The sequence below is a fragment of the Bombus affinis genome, chromosome 13, assembly GCF_024516045.1.
Source record: "Bombus affinis isolate iyBomAffi1 chromosome 13, iyBomAffi1.2, whole genome shotgun sequence".
Lineage (NCBI taxonomy): Eukaryota > Metazoa > Arthropoda > Insecta > Hymenoptera > Apidae > Bombus > Bombus affinis.
The window spans coordinates 9,332,610-9,353,126 of NC_066356.1; the positions used below are offsets into that span (position 1 = coordinate 9,332,610).

General features: G+C 38.9%; 1 protein-coding gene across 9 annotated transcripts in view; it reads left to right on the top strand.

Annotated features, from left to right (window-relative positions):
- LOC126923558 (tubulin monoglutamylase TTLL4-like) overlaps positions 1 to 20,517 on the top strand; it is a 239,449-nt gene that overhangs the window by 147,057 nt on the left and 71,875 nt on the right. For all 9 annotated transcript variants that reach the window (XM_050737127.1, XM_050737122.1, XM_050737129.1 and 6 more), the window contains one exon: positions 10,787 to 10,822. The gene's annotated coding sequence lies outside the window, so the exon portion shown is untranslated. The remainder of the gene's footprint in view (positions 1 to 10,786; positions 10,823 to 20,517) is intronic.

Below are 20,517 nucleotides of genomic sequence, written 5' to 3' on the forward strand. Positions count from 1 at the left end.
ATTGTATCTAGTTAAATAATCTTTTACGTTTATTTAATTTCTTCCAACTCTAAAGCAAATGCAATATCTGCCTGAAAACGTTTGAACGATCGAACCCATGAATCTCCAAATGCAAATACTTCCATCGACAAACACCTGCAGCTACCTAAATCTCCAACACGAACACCATTACTCACCCTCAGAAAATTAAATACAATACCTCGGTGGAAGAAATCGAATTTCCTGCAACGAACCAACGAAAACTCCGTAGGTATTTCACTATAGATCCGATCGGACACGCATCCACCCTCATTACCCTCCTACGAGCAGCCGAAAGAATCGTGTACGAGCGTTCTATTTAAGAATTCCATTGTCCACCCAGAGGGGTAGCGTGTTCCCGCCAGGAACGCGTCGAAATCGGTGTCAGGGTAGTGGAGGAATCCCGCATCACCGCTATTGTTGTTCGACAACCCCACGCGAGGGTTGCACGCCGGGACAAGTGGCATTGTGTGTTTTTTGGGGGGAGATGGGGAACATTGCACAGGTGCACAAGCCTGCGTAAAGTGCATAATGTGAATCGCTGAATGGAGGGATGGGAGTGTAAAAGGAGGGGAGACGAGGAGTTTCTGGACAAACAGGCCCCCTCCCTGTGCAGGAAAATTAGGAGCCTTTTTAGACCGAGGAAGAAAGAAGGGTGGCTGCCTGGTTTCCAGACGCTCGCGCATTTTCATCTGCGCCCTAAAATTGCCGATACGCGAGGGCAAAAAAAGGAGGACGAAAATCCTATCATACGGAGATTTTGTTCTTTTTTTTTTTTTACGAAATTCTTGAAAGGTCTGTCGAGGGTTTTGGTCGACTTTGCGTGTTTTTTTGGCGTCTAAGGAAATATTCGCTGGAAGAAATTGGGATTATTTTTAATTCGATTGGAAATTCGTAGATCTATTCGAAACTTATCGAGGTTAGAGGTATATTTGGGAAATGTTCCATTTTCCTAAAACAAGCAACATGTATATACGTAACTTGAGTTTTAAGCTTGACTATTTTATACAATTAGGCGTATTTATTCACGATAACAATATTTTGCTTAACTTCATATCCTAACCGTTTCTACCCTTTTATATAAAATCGTATCTATGTATAATCGCTGGATTTCAGAAATATGTTGCAGTTACGTTTCTAATAAACTGTTTCATAGGATATTTATTAAACATACGAGGTATATTTTAATAAGTAAAAGTAGCGCTTCGATACGACAAGCTAAAGAATATTTCATCGAATTCTTAAAACTATTAACCCGAAGAGATTTCCGGCGAAAAGGAACCGGAGCTGATCCTTTTTCATCCCTAACTTCCGATACAAAATTCTACGCTATATCGTAAGCTTGTATATTTGATATTGTATGTATTTAATATCACATAAGAGCAGGACCGTGTAATATCAACTTTCAAGTTGCACGAAGCTCACGCTTCGTCTCTAAACTCGCCGATTCTAATATCCTTCGAAAAGTATCGTGAGACGGTTCCTTCTTACGCAACTAGAGCCCTCGTGTTGAACAAAACCTCCAACGAAACGTAATCCCACTTTGACGTTCTTTTCTTATTTCTTATCTCGAGAAACTTCTAGAACGCGCTACAGAACCGTCTCATCCAACAAAATAAAATTCTACTGTGACATTCTTTTGCCATTTTCACTTCAATAGGTAATTTATCAGCAAAACTCGAACGTACCTTACAGCACCATCACATCCGACGAAACGTCGAAACAGTCTCGCGAATGCGATACCAGCTCGATCTCTCCTCCATTCTTTATTCCTTTCATAAAAAGCGTCCGAGAGGAACGTGGACGTTTTCACGAGACAAGGATTAAACTGTGTCTTCAATACCGGGGCAGATCCGGTCCCAAGGTTACCTCGTTCATGCGTAAGTGGCTGTGTCTCGAGTCGTCGAAGACAGAACCCGATAATCGGTACGGCTGCGAGGAAATTACATACCGGCGCGCGACTTGTAACAATGTATACGCTGTTCACTTGAACGGTTGATCACGATTATCGAGGTAAACACGTTGAGGCTAAAAGTGAAACGTCGTTTCACAAAGCCGATCCGTGCAGAACGACTAACCAAGATGCTCTTCTGGCATCTGCCCGCGAGCTGTGCGATGTTTTCACGCGATACGACAAGAACAGCCCTTTGCCTCTGTCCTTAGGCGTATGTCCATTTGCACGACAGGGTTATTCGAGTAATCCTAAATTTTCACGTTTGTTAATTTAATGTTGAACTTGGCGCGGAATAATCAGAATTCACGTTTGTCGAGAGACGCCGTTAGTCTTTGATATATTGGCTTGGCAACTAAGTGATTGCGGATTTTGTAATTACCACCTAATGACAAAATCCGCAATCACTTAGTTGCCAATTCAATACGAGCTATTTCATGTACAGATGGTGTAAGTCAGAAAAGTTGAGTATTGCACGATATGAGAGATAAATTGAAAATTCTGTAAGGAGTCGAGCGGACGATCCTCGCTTAATCAAGGCCACCGAGAAACTAATTAAATATACTTACGCGACACAGAACCAAGGGTAGGCTTTCGAGATATGCTCTGTTAAATCAAATGTTCAAAAGATCGACTCATACATCTTTTGCATTAGATTGTGGATTTCTATGAGCCATCGCTTAGCTCGAGTCCGATAACCCTATCTTGCCTTAAGACAGGTGTTCGTTTGAGAATCGCGAGTGACGAGTTATATTCGTTATCTTTCAGAAATTTTCTCTCGGATAGACAGTGAAGAATCATAAATTCTTTTGCGCCTATTTTCTCTAGTTTTCATTTCTAATAGTACGTTTCGTAATACATCGATGCCGGGCCGGCGAAGTCGCAAGGACCATGGCCATCGACCTTAATCCTTCCAACTAGCTAAACGTTCGTTGTTTTTGTCGCTGACTTACCAAAGAATAGCACAGGTTTTGAACGTATATAAAAAGGACACGTGCACGCGCGTGTGTATGTTAGAAAGACCTGTACTATACAACTCATGCACTTTGCAACATACGGGTACCTAATTTGGTATCCCTTGAAAGTGATTTATAAATGACATGCAAGCACGAACGATTGCTACGACAGGCACATACTGTCTGCACTATTTTACAATCTTCCATAGCACGAAACAACAATAACGTACTGACCGAAATTATCTCAACAAATATCCTAAACGTCAGACGAACTCCTGTTGTTGAAACTCCTGAGCTCTGATGTTAAGAGAAGAGTTAAAAAAAAAAAAAAAAATGAAAGAAAAGAAAGAGAGGGGGGAAGAGGAAGAGAAGGTGTACACATAAAGAACAGAGTGTCTTGGCACGGAATAGCAGTTTTATTTCCACGGGGCCAGTAAACTATTGTGATTGCTCGTAAAAGACGCGGAGCAATTGGAGCCTGACGGAAACGGGCCTTACTGCCGCCAGATCGCCATTGGTCGAGACGAAAGAAGAGTGGATCAGGCCCAGAGCTTCCACCACACCTTCGTGATAGTTGCTTAGACGCTATTGGTCGGCCACTTGGGTCCTTTCAGGGCCCCCCTTTGGTCCTCTCTTTATCCCCCTTTTTCTCCACACGTTGATACACGTTCTCCCACCACCACAAAGTGGTACCCCACACGCGGCACCTTGGGTGCCCCTTCTTTCTATCCCCGTGTCGTACTTACTTTTCTTTCCATTTGTTTGACTTTGAAACTGTTTGGCCGGGGCTTTGGCCTCGCCTCTGTGCCTCGTTTCGCACAGCCTTTCTCTTTCCGTGCGTTCATCATCATTATCCTGGTCGTCATTATTTTCGTGTCTACGCTCTCGACTCGCGGTGCCCCGGTAACGCGACCGTCGTTATTTTCACCGTAATTACCTCGTATATACCGTCGAAAAGGGGACCGTCGTACCCGTCTTCGGACTTTCGACGCGTCGATATTTTATTCCGGTCAATCGGTACGCGGCCCTTACCGACTCTTGCTCGTTGTATATGGAACGTGTAGCGCCCGATGAATTCCATCGTTCCATCTTCGCATCGCGGTTTACAACGCGTTCACCGGTCATCGAATTTGTTCTTATCTATGACAGGGTACAACTTAGATTATGACAACATCGATATGTGAACATTCTTTGATAATCGTATGTATTTTGATCGGAAAACTAGAGTCTCTTACTTTAGGGTCTCTTATTTTGGTAACAAACTGTCAACGATCGTTGGACAAACAGATAAGGACGTTATTAGATAAAGAAATGATGAAAGTCGTAAGAAACGTAGTTGGATGAAAATCGAACGTGCGTGTGGAGATTGCTGATAGCTGAATAATGCGACGAATATAATAAACAACAAGTTCTCGTAGCATTTTCGTAGCATTATAATGCGAAATTAATGGTCCTTCGCGATTGAGTCGGTTGTTCGTGATTAATGCTCGATAATTACACGTATCGTATAAAGTGACGTAGAAAAGACTTGGACCAGATAGACAGCTTATGACTTGTGCCATCCTTTAAATAAATACGTAGACGATAATAAATAGCGTTCGCTCGTTTGTTCTTCTATCTCCTTCTACGCAGCCTGGCTTTGCTATTAAATGTTAGTTAAAATTCCTTTGGATACAAATACTCGCACCATGTTAAATCATGTTGATCTAACATTGTCATTTTTATTAATATTATATGGTCGACTGAAGTTTTGAACGTTCAGAAAAACAAGCATTGAGAATTATTTGATGTATTCTTACGTTCGGCGAGTGTTCTCGCGCGTTTTAACAATTTTTATTGCTTTAAGGATATTGTTTTTATTTGATGATCATCCGTCTGGCTTAAATGTTATGTTAGTATTTGCTCGCTTCTTTGCATTAAGCGGATTGCTGGTGCTACGCAAATTCTTGCGTAAAGCTGCACGCGAGTCTCCACTGCTAATGGTACGTAACAGCCATAATTATGGTCCTATTATGAGACAGCTGAGAGTAAGCACGTTGAATAAATAAAAGAAAAGTAACTGATTTTACGTATGCCTGTGTGATATTTAATTCCAAACAAACGTAATTGAATTATGCTAAATATTTCACGATAATATTACATTTACAGGTAACTTTATTGAATACATTGCTACGATAATTATGTTACAATCCATTTGCGGAAGAATTATAAATATTAGGTTGTCCGGAATGTTTCTTTCGTTTTATAAGGAAATAACATTTTATATTAATCTATTGAATTATGCACCAACATAATAACCGAAGTATAACGAAATGGATGATACTTAATTCGATAGAATAATATAAAAGAGAAATTGTTGTTCATCTATCATCAGCTTATGAAACGAAAGAAACTTTTCGGACAATCTAATAGTAGAGTTAGGTTTAAAACATATATTTAACGTTGGAAAAAAGATTAAAATACGTTTAAAGTGGAAAGCGAAGCTGTAAGTGGAAAACACAAAACTCTTTATCACGTTGTAATTAATATTCATATCAAATTTCATTCCGCTCCTTTCACTTTGCCTTCCAGTGAAATTGAAACATAAATTTCGTGTTCAATTTACGGGCTACACACAATTAAATATAATCTGAAAGCCGAGCGAGAAAAATGACGCTCGTACAAATAAGATTACTCGTTAGGTTTCAAAAATAATTCATTTTACGTACATAGCTCTCGATCGAATTTCTGAATACTTTGCTTCGTTAACAAATACTCTCACGAATGATACTATCTGCTTCTTGCGATGCGTTTGTCGTTAGAAAAATCGAATATTTCGTATGTTAAACTCGAAAGATTATCATTTAAGCTTCTCATGGTATATATTCGAGTATGTTCGAAAAATTCCGAGTTTTGTAATAAGTGTTCGTTTGCTGAGTCATTGTGCGGCTATTGAAGTAAAAAAAGATGTATAAATCATGCAATAAAATACTTCCTATCGTTCTCCTATAATTTCATTCAATTCTACGTTTTATATTCTAAGCATATGTTAATCTTCATCCGATAAAATTTGTTATGGACCTGATTTCCGTATTCTTGAGGAGTGTGCACATCTGCAGAAGCCTTATTTGTGCCACGTAGGGTAAGTAATTATGGGTAAGATTCGACCCGAGGAGATGCCGCTCTCTCTCTGAAAGGATACTCTTTAATTTTTATTTCTTGGACCTGATACACATCCCAATTTAAAATTTTTTTCACTCGCCGTAAGAACAATGACACAGGATATCGTATTATTGCGTTTTGATCGTGTTTTATCAAACACGAACACAAATTATACGTTTTCTTTCATATTAAAGATTACCTGCAATTCGACAGCTCTGTAATATTTTTCTTTCGCTTAAAAATTTATTTTCGAATTTTTACTTGATTCGAGTATTTTTTATCGACTCAAGTAATTGCACTTAATCTTACGATGGTTCACGATATTTTCCATCTGACGATACTTTCGTGTGTCACTGTATTCTGCCACTTAACCCCTTAACCTACGATTTGATTCAATCATCTACCACGGGTTATGCCCGTAATATTTACGTTTGGCCCGATCATCGTACCACGGGCTATGCTCGTAGTTGTAGGTTAAGGGGTTAAAGATACGCGCGCATAAACAAATTTTCTGTTACAAATCTTACGCGTAGCGTGTAAATTTTTCAAAATATATGGCACCTCGCTCATAATTAATTGCTCGCAGTTGTATTCAAGAGCGCGGAAACATTTTTCTCACGTATCTTCCACAAGTATCCCGCACTCTATTCATTGTTCCATCCTATTTTACTTATGTGCATAATTAGAACGTCCAATTAGACGGTGTTGTGCCGCGTACGAAGCAAAGGCTACACGCTTTAACACTTTGCCGACCGCTATAATTAGCATTCTTAGGAATGCTATCAACGGGACGATCGGAGATTGGTTTTTAGCACTTGCTGAATTTCATCTGGCTTCATTGGAGAATTTAAAACGTTAAGAATGTTCGTTGAAGGAATACAACGGTGTAAAGAATAAAAATTCTGCGGGAAGTTGCTAAGGCACGTAACAGTTAATTGTCTTTCAAGATCCTAAAAGATATAAAAGAAATCGATGGCTGACAAAAGGTTTACTCGCGATACAAAAATTCGCACCGTATTCTACGCAAGCGTAACATTTGTATTGTTTTATATAATGCGCATATTATAACAATAATATTATTTAATTATCGTATATCGGAAAATATACGAGTTTGTTCGACGAATATCGAAATATCGTGTTACTGAAAGTTTAACAAATTTTATTTGGTCTTTTTTCGCAAAGAAAAAAAAAGAATCTGGTTCCCAAATACGAGTACGAGGCAGTGATTTCTAACCGACAATTCCACCATCGAACGTGGTACAATTTCCGAACACAGCCGCAACCTAAAACACTGTATTCAAGTGGGAATGAGCACGATAAATCTGGCGGTACCCGAAAATCATCCTTTCATTTCCTGTCCGAATGGAACAGGAAGACCTTCGAACAGACCTCGAAGGTAAAAATCCTGCTTGGCCTTTGATTACCGAAAACAATTTCACACTTTCGCCGCGGAAGAACGCCGCCTTTTGCCAGCACATCCTTCTCTTTCCAGTTGATCCTCGTTCGATTAGGCTGCCTGTTGCAAAAATCAAAGAAATCGAAACACTCGCTAAAGTCGCTTTCTCTGCCAGCAAAAATGAAGCGGAGGGCACGCAGCCTTATAAAAGTTCAACCCCCCAGCCGCAGGCGAAATCACGTTTCACTTATTTCGTTAACGCGTTGCTGGCAAATACAAATTTTACGATTTCGCGATATTTTTGAAAAATGTACCCGCGTCTGTGGAAGTGAAAATTGATTTATTGGGCTGGCAACTAAGCGATTGCTTAGTCATTATTGTCATCAGATGGTATTGGCAAAATCGATATCAACTCAATATCGTCGAGTTGCATTACATTCTAAGGCACACGCGGACAGATTTCGACGAGCGAATTTTGTAAAAGCGTGTGTGAGCAACGCCTTACACACCGCGCTCTCTGCCAATGAGTTTTTCATCAGCGGACGTATCGTAGTTGCACAATCTACAGATTCGAGACTGTTTTCTTTTCTGAAAAACCAAAAACCACTTCAAAGGACATCATTTTGGAACTTTGGACAACGTTCGAGAGATTGTAACCGAGCAATTTAAATCCAGCAATAAATTGCAGCACTGTTTCCAAGAATGGAGGCACCACCTCTGGCGGTGTATAGGGTGTACATTCTCGAGGGAACTTGTATCTTGAAGAGAAGAGCGTACGATTTTCGTTAAACGACGTACAAACGTTCCCACGGAACTTGAGTTCTATTCATTCTGACACACCTCGTATATTCTGTTTCTTCACCCGTCTTCGGTTTTTCTCTGTATCCCGTTGCAAATCGCCTTACAAATATAAATATCGATAGAAATACAATACATAGCACGCGATATAAAGATAAATTTCGGCCGCGTTTTTCGACAGAGGAATATGAAAATCGCCTACGGCCGATTGGTCCAACAACGTCTCTCACGCTGGCGAGGGAACAACCGGGATACGCGTTGCGCTCGGCTATTCCGCCAGAAGCAGCGGACAACAAGAAGAAGAAATGGGAATGAGAAGAGAGCTGAACGGCCGCGAGATATGACGGAAAGAACACTGTGGAAGGTGGGCAGCAGACGAAAAAATTAGCAGCAACAAGTTTCAAGCTGTGCAATAATTCCCGAGGCGCGTGTTACACAGCCTCCATGGTCCGTTGCTATTTTTTTCTTTTTCCAAAAATTTATGGGCGCAGCCACTCTCGCCCGCCGCGAGCTCAATTCGCACGAATAAAACGAGAAAAATAAGCGTTTGGTCCTCGGCCACTGGCGACGTACGTACGAGCATCGTTCTCTCCTTCTTTCCCTAGGATATGCAAAAAAGGAGACAGGATCGAATAAGTATGTAAGGATATTAAACGAAAGTGTTGGTGAATTTAGGGACTTGCGTTGCGCGCTCTATAGGAGACACCGCCAACAGAAGTTGCGCGCTTCTCTGCCAATGTTTTTCTGCTCTTGCTGTAATGTAGTTGTAGGGAAGCGCAGGGTTGCTTGTTGTACAGGGTTAACCGGTTGAGTATTTGCAGGTGCACGGATGAGATTGGAAGTCTGAAAGGATGATCGTGTTTCGAGGAATATTTTTTTTTTAGCTTGCTGGAATGTACTGGGTGAATCATTACCGGCTAAAGCGAAGAACATTAATCTCTCGTATTGGTTTATATTCGATAAGCTAGTGTCAGAAACTGTTGCTGATTTGCACGAATTTTTATATCCTCGTTATCCATGCAACGTATAAAGATGACACGCGAGAAGTATGATAAACCGAATTTTGTCCATCCTCTCGCTTTTATGCCACTCGATTACTCGAAAGAAACATTTAAATACGGGATGCATAGTTGAAGAAGGGAAGAGATACGAGGCGTGTCGAAATAGCTGACAAGTCTTAATTGATATCGACGTGGCGATTTTTTAATAAACATCCGTCCGTGATAAATATTTTATCGATATAATGGCGACAGTCGTGGCCCGTTATAATGCTAATGAAATTTCCAAATATTTCCCGTGGCCTCGTAATTAAATAATTAAATTGGCAAGCGAGACGATTCCAAACAGCTCTTTCTTATCTTTATTTGCGACAGAATTTGCGCGCGTTTAATCCACATTACCAAACCGTTTCATGTATCAAAAATATACGCGAAACACGTTATAGTACGTGTGTGGAATCGTTGTAACGCCTTCGTAAAAATAAAGATAACACAGTTTATCGTAAGAGAAACAGTGACGTGGTTCGATGAGCTCTTTTTTTTTCTTGCAAAATTACAGCATAAACGTCAACACGTAAACATAATCCCCGGTAGCCGTTTAGCAGAATTTATGGCGGCGCTTGAGAGGAAACGGTGCTTATGTCGAACGCGTTTTTAATGATCATGCGATAATGCCAAACTCGTTAATTTCGTATCGATAACAGAAAGATTTAAGACTAAACATAATTACTCCCGCGGCTCGTTTATTGTATCCACAGTCGTCTTTTATACCGACGCATAAATGTTTTGGGCTATTAACGAGCAGGAAGTTGGTAACCGGTGATATTTATCTGGTCGCGTTTCGTTCGTCTTTCGTGTCACGTTTAATGGCCTCGTTAAAAAGCTCCATTCACGGCGTTTTCAGTCGCGTGTAATGCAAATCGACGCGATTTATTTTAAAGCTGAAACTAACAGCACATCAAGGAACGCAAGACATTTTCATAGCGCTTTGTTTAATCAGTTTATATTGTCTCCGAATTAACTCGATAATGGACCATTAAATCGCTCGTGATATTATGTTCGAAATGAAATTTTCCCATCTTTGTCCTACATCGTACACATTTCATTTCTCATTCTTATTTCTTCTAATTCCAATTCTAAATTATATGCACAAGGTAACTCGCAGGACTTCGTTAGCGTACGTATAATTTCAAGTACAATATGTTACACATGGATCGATTTATCGTCTTCCTCAGATACGGAAGCGATAAACGATGATTTTACAATGACTGTGAATTGCGGAATCGTAGTTTGAAGAGAACAGATCACAGAATATTGGAATGTTATTTTTCAACCGGGAGTTAATTTACAGAATAAAAATACTTTTCATATATTTGAAATTATAAAATTGATTTCTCCGATCGATTAAAGAGAACAGTCGTTTACAGTTAAAATAAGAAAAGACAAGTTTTCGTAAGTGCGGTAGTTTCGAATATGAAAGTTCTCTCGTTACTTTATTATTGACTCTTTTGTTATTTCTTTGTTACAGGAGAATATCGAGCCGTCACGACTGCCGCTGAAAAAAGTGAGTAATTAACATTTTAATATCATGAATATTATGACCAGGTGGAATAATCAATACCCTAATCGATGAATTTCTAGAACACTAAATTTTTCATCAATTTTCTTTCAATGGTACACAGTATTTTCATCTGTATGTGTAACTTGGGAATATAAATTTCGCTTAACGCATATACACGTTCGTAAGATCGAAAAAGTTCAACATCTTCATATATTTTGGGATAAAAGAAACGCTATCTCGAGCAGTTTCATTGAAATTTTTCTTCTTGCTCTCGATCTGCCTATCGTCAGATCAGCAATTTTCTCGTCGATGATCGTATAGCTCCGGAAACACGTTTAAAACTGCCAGATATATATCACAAAATTTTCTCCTGCGATCCTCGATCTGCGAAAGGGAAAAAGATATTTAGATGATGTCCGTTATCAGCGAGTTATGGCGCGCGACGAAAATTGGCCGCACTTTGGCCGCATATAAAACAGGCAACGTGCACTTCCACTACCCATTAAATACGTGTAAGTGGAGAAATTAACGCGCGTTAAAATGATTTACACAACAACTAATTAGCCTCGCGCTGAAAATTCCAAGGATACGCACATCTCGTGATAGTTTCTTCGTGCTTAGACTGCGTTCTCACTGAAGCAACAGAAGGAGGATGTTCCATTGATTGTTGTTGCTGCATGTCTCAAATAATATTCGATAGATGTCGAATAGTTGGGAAAATAGTTGACAATCGATATATTTGGTTATAACTTTGCTTTTGGTTGAACGTTAAATGTATCAATTAACGAGGAAAAATTCGATTAGCTTCGATGGAAAGAATGTTATATTTTTGATCGAGAAAGACAGATAAAAAAATATTAGGTTTATAAGTAGTTTGTTTTATATTAGTTTATTGAATTATGCACGAATATAATAATAGAAATAGAACGAAATGGACGATACTTGATTCGATAAAATAATATAAAACAAAAATTGTTATTCATCTATTATCATCTTATGAAACGAAAGAAACTTTTCGGACGACCTAATAGATAAAGATTGATGGATATTCGTAGGAACTACATTTTATCTCATTTCACACATTTGTTTAGCAGGTACACGCACGTGTAATAAGAAATAGCTGCGAATCTAAACCATAAATTATAAGAGCTGATACATGTGTTACACTGTTTCATAATGTCTCTAATAAATGCAACAAGTACGTAATAGCCTAGTAAATAAATTCTCTGTAAATAAATATTCTATTACGTAAGTGTCTACTACCACGTACGTGGGCTAAGTAAATGTGATACTAAGCGTAAACGCGTATAAAAACTTGATTAACTATGTGAACCTAAGCTAAGCAATCTCTAAAGATAAGAATAAAGAATAATAAGATACAAGAGAATAATTGATAATAAACGATATCTTCTTATCTACAATAAAAAGGTATAATATAATACAAATTATTTCATTTTCTTCGTGTTCCATCTGTTTACAAACCACTTTCCCATAGTAAGAAAGTGACCAACTGCATCGCTTAAATTCACAAAAGTTGACAAAGATACTTTTCTCGAGACAATTGATCATCACTTACGAATCACCTAGCAAACATCAAAAAGTTTATTTATAACGAAAGTTATTCTTCGATTTGTATCACTTCGAGAGTAAACAGCAACGGTAACAGCAACGATGCCTTTTTACTGGCGATAAAAACGCGAAGAAATATGGAGAAACCGTCGAGTATAGCAACTTGTTCGACGGAACAGCAACGAAATCCGTTCGTCGTTGCCTCAGTGAGGACGCAGCCTTATCTTTCTCGTTTCAAAAGCTATTGCGATTCGAAGCACGTTTGCCTTTCTGTACCTGCAGGCACCGCGAAAGTTTCCAAATGGGAAAAATGAGAAAAAGGGTAAAAATAAGGTAAACGCGACACGTTGGCGGTCGTAATTCAGGAACAGGTTTCATTCTTCGCTGGAAGGTCTTTTGACGCGTAAATCCCTGACGTTTATAATTGCTTCACGGCTATAGTATATTTTATTGAAAGGTACGATGAATACAGTAAGTCGGCGTTATTAACGTTTGATACATGATATTGATTAAATGTTAATTCAATTAAGAATGTACGGTCGTTAAATCACACCTGAAAGAACCACACGATATATGGTTTCTGATCGATTGTTGGCACAGGATGCTTCAATTTAATTAAACCAATCTGTAAGTAAATTACGACGATTTTGCACCGGTATTATTTGAAGTTCGCGTGTGCTTAATTACCTCGTGGTCTAATTACCTGGTCGTTTAATTATCGCGTACATGTGGCTGATGAAAATGGTAGATTGAATTTTTAAAATTTATGTATTAATGGCCTGAAATTTGTGAAACGTACACCCGTCGCATATTCGATTTATCGTTATGTTGGTTTCAAGAGATACGATTGGGTGTACGTTAATCGACGTATAAATTCTACCACTCGTAATTTTCTTTAACGGGCCGTTTTAATGAAAACGTGTATTTGGCTTTATTTATTTAATACCGTGCGAGATCCACGAGAATCCACGAAATCAGCGAAGAAAATATTCAAAGATGAATCAGACGATGTTCGAATATCAAAATATTTGTTGAAATGAAAAAACGACAGTTATAGGATTCCCTTGGTAATAAAATGAATTTAACTCTCGTAGTACTTTACAGCGATTTTACAAAGAAAATTCTATTTCCTCATTAAAATAATATTAAGCGTCATTCTTTTACAGACGCGTCTTTTACAACGACGCATCTTTATACAAACACGAAACCTAATCCGTCGAACGTCGTGATCTTTAGTTCGATAGAAGAAAATGGATTATACGTAATTCGATAAAATAATATAAAACGAAAAATGTTGGGCGTCTATTATTTCCTCATAAAACGAAAGAAACTTTTCGGACGACCTAATACATCGAAGTACATAAAGAAATAACGTGTAGCAGAATTCGGAGATACAAATAGTCCAATTTCCTTCGGTATAATGTTAGCAATCGCGAATGAATTTCACAGGGGAATTGGCTTCGCTCAAGACGAAGTAGAATGAGACGGTCTGTGCAGACCTGCGATATCGATTTAGTCTGCCTTTCGCGGAACATCGTAGCAAACAAACATCTACCAGATGATTACGTATTAACCTACATGAATATGTAGAAATATAAAATCTTTAGACTTGATATTAATTTTCTGCAAGTAGATACGTTTCTTCTTAGATTTTAAAGACTGGAAACCCTTCTAATTAAATGGTTAAAATTTCAGGAATTGTTATCCTTAGAAAAGAATGTCTCGTTTGATTTAAAGGACGCGATAATTTGCAGAAATTTCAATTGATCTTTGCTTTCATTTGTTGACAATTTCAGCGACATTCCAAAGTTTAATTTAAGAGATACGACAACTCGAACAACACAATTCATTTTGATCTTCACTTTCTGAAAATGTTCAAAGAGTAACAGGACGTTGTCGACAGCGGGAGCATCTTGTTACCGAAACGTAAAGGCTTGAAATTTCTCGATATCGTAAATATTCTCGATCTTCAATTTTCGAGATTTTGTTCAGCTAATTCCATAAACGCGTAATCCTTTCTTGGGCCAATTTTACGGCTAATTATCGCGGTTGATAAATGCAGGATGTCGAATGAATGGTAAGATCGCGCAAAAACGGGCGTGTTACCGCGCTGCACGCTATTATCGGGCGCGTCGAGCGACGATCAAAAGGGATTACACAAAAGATTGCAAGAAGAGAGGCGCAATGTCGTAAACGCGCGTCACACGCGGGAGTAAACTTCCGACTGAGGTAATTTCCGGTCGCAACGCGCGCCGCCACCTTTTGTCAGGCGTGAGCGAGCTATGGAATTGCGATTGAAAAGCTCTCAAGGCCGCGGTTCGTTCACGTATACCCGATTACGCGTTCGAACGTTTTACGTAACACGCGTGCCTTTTTTATTCACGTCTATCACAATTCAATTAAATAATTCTGTGCATCTCTCGTAACAGAAATATCGTGGATGTTGTTAGATTATTTGAAAAATTCCCAGCAAGATTGTATGCTATAGTTACATATTAATACATAAATTACACATCCTAAGTACAGCAATTTTTTCCACTGAAATACGAATAATTCAATATCTATACTTTTTGTTTATTTTTCTTCGAAATGTAAAGTCTTTCTTTCTTATCGAAAAATAATATCTTTTTGTCGATTGGCATTAAAAAATAATTCTCTACAGCTGACGTCAAATATATTGGGTTGGCAATCAAGTGATTGCGGATTTTGTCGATACCATCTATTGACAAAATGTAAAGTCTTTCTTTCTTATCGAAAAATAATATCTTTTTGTCGATTGGCATTAAAAAATAATTCTCTATAGTTGACGTCAAATATATTGGTTGGCAACTAAGTGATTGCGAATTTTGTCATTAGGTGGTATTGATAAAATCCGCAATCATTTAGTTGCCAATCTAATACAATATACGGAATATGATAAGATCGACAGGCTGTTAGAAAGCTGCGTATTTTCCAGGTAACCCAATAATTCCAGTTACCAACAGTCAGTTACTGCTACGGCTAGAAGTTATATATGTAACGCTTGCTTCTAGGGGAAACTCGAGGGATGTTTCTCACCCTTGCTGTTTCCCTGTCACCCCGAATGTAAGTCACAGATCGGATGTTTTTAAAGCGAAATGTACCTGTCCATTTGCCTAGTTATGGACAAATAACTGCGCAAACATTCACGATCAAAATATCAAAATACCAGATAGTCACTAAACCGCGAAATTCTGTAAATCATAAAGAAACATTAATCTACAATTTTCTTTCGCTTAATCTACTCATTTGAACTATTTTATTATGAAATATATTATTCTATCAAGAGAAATGTTCACACTCGTACATTTCTGTATCCTGAAGTAATAATATTATAGTGACATTTGGCTTGTTATTCGTTAGATATCGTTTCTCGATATCTTTCGTCCCTTCGCACCGTATTTTTTTATTTTTCCCTAATTACGTTCCTCGATATTCACTTTTATACGACATACGTAGATTTAGTATGAATTTTATCGAGAGCTTCGGATAAAATTCGACGTTATCTAAAACAGCGGACAACATTTGCTTTCTGCGGAACACCGCGGAGAACGAATCAATATTCTCGTCGACGCTTAGTCCACCTTCGACCATGTTACCCTGCTATGGCGTCGCGACGCGTGCCGACTAAAAGCTACGAAAGCTCGTTAAGTTCTCGGAGACGTTCTTCCCTTAGGTCAGCCGCGTGTCTTCATACGATCCTGGTAAAACAACGAAGGTGGAAAGCTCTCCTAACTTTTGGGATGGGTAACACGGAGAAGCGGCGAGTCAACGAAAACTGCGACACCTTCGAAGGAAACGCGACTGTTCGTAAAAAAAAAAATTGGTCCAAGCTTTCGAGTAAATTCCTTTCGTATCGATCGACATTTTTCAGAAAATTTGCAAGCGTGGAGATTGCATTTGCCGATTTGTAGATTCAGGTGAAATATTATTGTCTTTTATAGGTTTCCCGGAAGAAAGAGGAAAAGTCGTCGAAGAGTTTAAGATGTATTGGAATAAAGGTTTATGATTCGAGTTTCATGTAACCGTGGAGGTTATTCGAATTGTTACTGGTGGATAGGGAAATTTGCATTAGCAAGCTTTTCCCAATGCTTCGTTTTCCGTCTAGTGTGAAGTATACTTTGTTGGGAAGGGGAATGTGTTGTTACGTATACAGCCTCAAAGCAGCAGAAACGCATATATTTAGCATGGTAATATGATCTTTTGGCATACAATGGACGAGTTACGTATTGTGAAAACACTTGTTTTAATTACGTGTTTCAATTTCCAATATAATTTAGCGAATAGCAAGTAACAAGTAAGCGCTTCGCAGAGAAATATTTATTTATATTTTTATGTATAAGTAATTTATGTAATGTATATGTATAAGCTACTCGATACGAACTTACAATAAAAGTATTGAAATCACGTGTTATTCCAATGGAAGCAAACAGAAGCTTCAAAAGTAGCGACTATCAGTAGATGCGTTTCCAGTAGCCTAACATATTTTATGATACCATAGCATATTATTTGGCTTATTTCCTCGTTTTTTAAAACTTTTCTTTATTCCAACACCAAAACCACACAATATTTTCCATTTTTACCCTACTACGTTAAAGACCAACATCATACATACACATATAAATATAGCACACAACTCTAATCATCTCACAGAAACGCTAACACAACTTTCACACCCTCGAGTCTCAACCAATCCAAATTATCTATCGCAACTTCACCCCACTCGGTTCCATCGACTCTCTACGAGTCTCACCGCGCACACTCATCGGTCGTGGGCGTTCCTCGCGTCGCCCAGGGTGCTTCCCACCCGAGCTATATCTAAAATTAACCCTGCGCAGCGTCGCGACGCCGGCAACCTCTCTCTGCGTTTTGTTCTCCTGCTCCAATTTCTCGCCGTAACGACGCTCGTTGCGACGCTCTGTAGGAGACGCCAAGGATCCTTTCGTCGACTGTTGTTCTCCTGGCCGTGGAGGACGTCGCAGCGCGGCCTCTGACAACGTTTATCTGCTTCTCGGCCCTCGTCCACAACGCGGAAAGCTTCCTGCAACGCGGAAAGCTCGATGGAAAGCTATCGCCTAGACAAAGCCACGCTAGCCTCCACGTTCAACGTGTTCCCCTGTTCCGATGGTACGTCAGACGACGTCTTCCGTTTGACGGGCAGCTTCGTCAGACGTTGTCGAGACTGACGTTTTCATCCGACGCGTTTATAGTCGCCGGATAAAGCGTCGCGAGCCTAGGGCGCCGCTAAGCTTTCTCAGGGGCGCTTTCTCCGTAGCGTGCTTCTTCCACAGCTTCTGACTAACATCCTAGGGTATATCCTAGGGGAATCGTCCGAGTTCTCGTCGTACGATGCTTACGTTCTTTTTATTGTTCGCCATATAAGTCGCGTGCAGCCCCAAGAATCTGTCAGCCTTGCTGTGTCGCTGTTCGAACAGTATCGATCGAGGGTTTTTTGTTTTGGCAATTTTTTCCAGTGTTCCGCTGCATATAGGGCTCTGCTAGGGAATCGGTGTGTTGCGGTGTTCTGTGTGGGTGGACGGTCGTGTCTCTTTTGGGAAATATTGATCTAACTTTGTTGCGATTGCGGCCTGGTTTATCGCGGATGCTGCGCGGTATTTCGAAACGCGATGCGGGCGGATTTTTTGCTCGCGGAGTTTATTGAAGTTCGTCTGAAAATAGGTTTTACCAGGTACGTGTTCGATTAATGAGATGCTGCCTGCTTTATGTATCGAGTGCTTGGAAGTGGAATTCAATTTTAATAAATTTGCGCCAGAATATGTAGAATTCTTAGGAATATATCGTTTGTTGCGTTTTATACTTTTCTATGAGATTACTCGATATTAATTTCGCGTTTCTACAGTTTAATTTACACAGTTGACTTTGAACGTTAGTGGAAAGAAGCTTTCGGAGGTTGGTTTCTTGCCAGACATCGATGAGTAGTTCGAACACCGATGGCTGTGTATGAAGTGACTGCTTCTACTTGGATCTTCTGTGATGTTTAAGTTTCTATTATTCAATTGCATCTTTAGGTTAAACAATTTCTTCTTTTTTGAATTATTTATCGCAGTAACATCTCTTCTTTCGTCTGCTTTCATTAAAATTACAAAATGAAATTTTATTAAAATATAATAATAAAATTATTTGTTATATTTAAGTATTAAATAAATTACATTTTAATATATTAATATACATAAATGGACTTGTAATTTTACTCACAGAACACATTTACTTTATTTTATAAGAAAAGTATTAGGTCTATGCATTTATCCATTTTTACCATATTACTTTAATTAAAATTATCTGTACATAAAATCTAAATTTAGTTACATGTTAGTATACCGCTATTAATATCGCCGTTACTAAACGAGTTAATAACACATCTAAAACTGTATCTCAAGGGTCCGTTACCAATCATCGTCTTTATTATAATTATCTAGACGAAGTATATTTACTTATAAGTTATATATGGAAAGTTCTATTAATAAAGTTGATTTCAAAAGTAAATCGCAACTCGCCAGCGTATATTCAATGTTAGTTCATCGTCACTTTTAATTATAGTTATCTATATAAGAAACTCTTTAATTACACATTCAACTGTTTTAATTACATATCTGAAGAGATCAGTTACATATCCTACATTATAATTCATGGATTAATTACCAATATCAATTCACGGTCATCTTTAATTATAATCACATATCTGTACGAAGAATAATGAAAAATCACAGATCTATAATCCAGCTATTAAATAATATCACAACCAAAGAACTTAGCTTCATATCCAAAGCCGTAAGTCGATGATTAATAAAGAATCTCACTTCACCAACCTTGATTTACGATCGTCTTTAATTATAACTACATATCTATACGACCTATAATTACAAATCACAAATCAATAATTCTACTATTAATAACATCATAACCAAAGAGGGTAGTTTCACCTGCACAGCCGTAAGTCAGTGATTAATAATCAATTTCACTTCAGCAATCTCGAATTACGATCGTCTTTAATTATAACTACATATCTATACGACCTATAATTACAAATCGCAGATCAATAATCCGACTATTAATAACATCATAACCAAAGAACTTAGCTTCATATCCAAAGCCATAAGTCGATGATTAATAATCAATCTCACTTCACCGGTCTCGATTTAACATCGTCTTTAATTATAGCTACATTTCTATACGAACTATAGTTACAAATCGCAGATCGATAATCCGATTATCAATAACATCATAACCAGACAGCTTAGTTTCATCTTCAAAGCTGTAAGTCAATGATTAATAATCAGTGTCACTTCAGCAACTCCTCCACCTAAACCCAGGCGCATTGGAGAAGAGCCAACTGACTCGCATCGAAGTCTGGTCTCCTGGCATAGCGTCGCGACGCCCGAGGACTGGCGCCACAAGACGTCGTCCAATACGTCGGCGTCGGCCAGCGTCGCGGCGCTGAATCCTCGAGCTTCATCGCGTTTCTGTTAGCCGGTTCGCGAATCTCGTTGTGACCGAGCCGCGACAAGCGGTGAGCGACAGGTGGGCAGCTCTCATCGGGATCATCGACACGTCGACCCTTTGCAAACGTCGACATGATGTTTCGATCGTCTACTGACCGACGTAATGTCTTTCAGCTTAGGAAATCGCGTTGTTCGAGGCGAAGGGTGCGAGCACACCTGTGCGACCACGACTACGCAGGTCGAGAGACGAGCTGGCGCCGCACCAGGCGCCCATCATGTGATGTCGGCATCCCGACGCTGCAACCCTTCTTCAGGAACGTGCACGAGAATATTTGAGCCCCTTAGCTTCTGGTTTTTTCCTCGTTTCTTAGAATTTTTCATTTGGAAGATTTTATTTTGCAAACGTTTTCACGTATTTCGACAGTCTTCTTGGTTCTTAGGATTTTTCATTTTGAAAATTTTATTTTGGGATTTTCTGTTTTTTTTGGGAGTCGGTAGATGAATTTTCGATTCGTGTGGTGTTAATTAAACCGCTGTTAGGTATAATATATCGTATCATATCTTCTCATTTCTTACGCATATTTCTAATTAAAATCTGTCAGCACAGATCGTACGTTTGTGTTTCGATTATTTTTCCAGAATTTTCTCTCG